The 3,146-nt window shown below is 65.3% G+C and overlaps 1 non-coding gene across 1 annotated transcript; it reads right to left on the bottom strand.

The window, feature by feature from the left end:
• Positions 1-479: 479 nt before the first annotated feature.
• On the bottom strand, positions 480-598 carry LOC142862654 (5S ribosomal RNA). Its single transcript, XR_012913751.1, has one exon. It is a non-coding gene; the product is annotated as a 5S ribosomal RNA (ribosomal RNA).
• Positions 599-3,146: the final 2,548 nt, after the last annotated feature.

Raw genomic sequence — 3,146 nt, 5'->3', positions numbered from 1 at the left:
CAATCATAGAGGTAAGAGACACTTTTTAAAAATAATGAATCCGAAGAGAAAAGTAAAAGGAGGCCTGTGGAGCAGGTCTGGGTGTGACTCCGGATCCCCCAACATCAGGTGCCACCACCAAAGATTCCTGCGTGTAGCCCATAGAACCCCAAAAGCAACGGGACGAGTTCTGGTCACATACTCCCTCAAAATGACATCCTGGCCTTCTTCTGGAACTCCCTCCCCTCTCAGACTCTCAAGGTTTCCTCCAGCGTGTCGGTTCCCACAGAGCAGACCTTTGGTCTGAGACCTGACAGTCCAGATGCCACGCATGCTGCCGCGTGGCGGCGGTGTCGCGGCTTGGGACAAGAGGAGGCCCCACGGTGCGGGCTGGGGCGCCAGGCACCGCGGGCGGGCGCTGAGGGTGGGGGTGACCCCCACCCCGGGCCGCCGCCGCGCTCCCAGAAAGGGGACAGAACAAGAGGCAAAAAAAAAGCAGCAGCCTGTGGCACCCGGTATTCCCAGGCGGTCTCCCATCCAAGTACTAACCAGGCCCGACCCTGCTTAGCTTCCGAGACCAGACGAGATCGGGGGCGTTCAGGGTGGTGTGGCCCTAGACGGCGGCGGAGGGCGCCCCTGCCCCGCTCAAGAAGCCGAGCCTCTCTGGGCTTCCCCGCCGCCGCCTCCCGCCCCAGGCCCCGCGCCGGGCCGGGCCGGTTGAGTTCGCCGGCCGGGTCCCGCGGGCTCCCAGGGACGGGGGTGATGGGCGGGGCGGGGCGGGGCCGGGCGGGGCGGGGCGGGGGGCTGTCTCTCTCTACACACACACACACACTCACACTCACTCACACTCACACAAGATGCGCCTCCACGGCTGGACTCGCCAAGGTGGAGCCCTCCCAGCCCCCCTCGTCTCCTCGCCCGGCCTCCTTCACCTACCCGCTGCCCACCCCCAGCGCGTCGCTGCCTGCCGCTGACTGCGCACGTGCGGGACGCTCGCCCTTTGACCCCAGCCAGGGGCCGCCCTCCCCCACAACCCCTTTCAGCTGCGCCCCCCCCCTCGCCCTGTGGGTGGGCTGCCGCCTATTCCCCGGGGCCAGGGCTGGGGCACAGCCAGTGTATGGGGCGTCTCTCTCTGGGGATGTGTCCCATGGGTGGGGTGGGGTGGCGTGGTTTGGGGGGCGCTGAAGAAATCAGTCCCCTCCATCTCCTACCTCTGGAAAACGCCCAAGCCCGTGGAGAACTGCCGGCACCGCTTCGTGGGGGCCGGGACCCTCCTCCGTGTCCTCCTGTGGCCCAGTCCAAGGGGCCTGGGCCTGGCCGGGGCTGCATTGGACCCCGACCACCCTGGCGTGTGGACTCGCTAAAAATCGGCCATTAGATATTGGATTCCAGCTTCCTGGAGGTCATTTCACTAATGAGTGCACCGGAAAGAGTTTCCTAATCCATCTGTGAGGGTGGCAACTGAAAGAGAATTTGAAAGCTGACAGAATAGGCGAGGGAAGGCATAGGAGATTTCCACACCCAGCAAGGAAGACTTTCCCGAAATGGAAGAAAGAAACGAGCAAACAGAGACACCGGTAGCCCGCCCGGAAAAGAGTCTGCCCCTGAGAGAAAGCACCCTGACCAGGTTCACCCGTGGGTGGGTGGCGAGCTAGCGGCATTCAGAAGAGCGAGGCCCGCAGTCTGTGCGGAAGACACCTGCGCTCGGGTGTGTGTGGCGGCGCGATTCACAAGCAGCTCTAGACGTTAAACCAAGGAGAAGCCAGGGAGTTCCCAACGCCCCAGGTGTCCTCAGCCCACGACTGGCTGCTGTGGGAATGCGAAGCCCGGCTCCTTGTCTCAGAGCGGGGTTCCCAGGAGGATCAGGCTGAAGCTGGGACTTGGCCTCAAAGTGTCCCCTCGCATGGCCACCCCCTTCCCCTTCCTGCTCCTCTACTCCTGGTGCCCCTCCATCCAGGGGCCAGACCTTAAAGAGTCACCGCAAGAGAATCCTGGTCCCAAAGGAGCCTTCTGGGGGACCGGTGCTGAGAGAGGTTGTGGGCATGGCCCGCTGGGGCTCTGCCCGACCCAGGGCTGAGAGATGCCACCTCCCAGCTCTGGGTCCCTGCAGGAAGTGTTGGCAAGCACAGGGCCGGTCCTCCAAAGGCCCAGGTGCAGGGAGCCCAGGCCAAGCAGCCTGTGGAAGAAGCCACTTGCCGTGCCACCCCGGGAACAGGACTGCAGGCCCCGGCCCTTCCCACCTCCTCCTCCTCCTCCTCCTCCTCCTCCCCCCCGCCCCCCCCCACAGGGCACAGGGCTCAGAGACACCTCAGACTCTTGCTACCCAAAGTGCAAAGGGCATCAGTTGCTCCTCCAACCCCCCCGCCCAGCAGACCACGTTGTCCAGCCAGCCCCCGGGCCTCCCTGGGGTGCCCAGCACAAAAGTGCAGACACCCACCGGACCCTCAATCTCAGTTTTCGGATGTTTTTGCCACTCTAAGGACCCGCAGGCCAGCTGGGCCTTCGGGCAGGACAGAGAGCCCCGGAATCCGACGTGGAGAGCTGCGTGTACGTCCCCATCAGGAGGCGGTCCCCACCTCCGCGGCTCTCCCCTTGCGGGGAGCGGCAGCCCAGCCGGCAGCCCCAGGGCCTCAGGGAAGGCACCAGGCTGGGCCCCCGCGGCACAGCGGGGGCACGTCCCCCCGCACTCACGCGACTTAGGGACTGCTGCTGGAGACTGCTGCGGCCACCCTGCTGCCGGGTTCCTGGAGGGCTTCCTGGAAGCAGCGTCCACACCAAGCCCTTGGAAGGCCCAGGCGACGGAGGAGCCGGTCAGGCAGGGGCCGAGGACGGTGAGAGGCCGGGCGGGCGGGAAGGAGCATGTCAGGCAGGGGCAGAGGACGGTGACAGGCCGGGCGGGGAGGAGCCGGTCAGGCGGGGGCCCAGGACAGTGACGGGCCTGGCCGGGGAGGAGTGCGTCAGGCAGGGGCAGAGGAGACGGGCTGGGTAAGGGTTAGGGTTACAGTTAGGGCACAATTCACAATCGCAAAGACGTGGAAGCGACCCGAGTGCCCATCCATCCAGGAGTGCATGAATAAAATGTGGCGCGTGGACACCGCGGAGTGCCATTCGGCTGTGAGGAGCAGCGGTGAGAGGGCGCCTCTCGTGTTCTCCTGGCCAGAGCTGGG

This window comes from Microcebus murinus, chromosome 20 (assembly GCF_040939455.1).
Source record: "Microcebus murinus isolate Inina chromosome 20, M.murinus_Inina_mat1.0, whole genome shotgun sequence".
Lineage (NCBI taxonomy): Eukaryota > Metazoa > Chordata > Mammalia > Primates > Cheirogaleidae > Microcebus > Microcebus murinus.
This window is presented reverse-complemented; position numbering and strand designations above follow the sequence as displayed.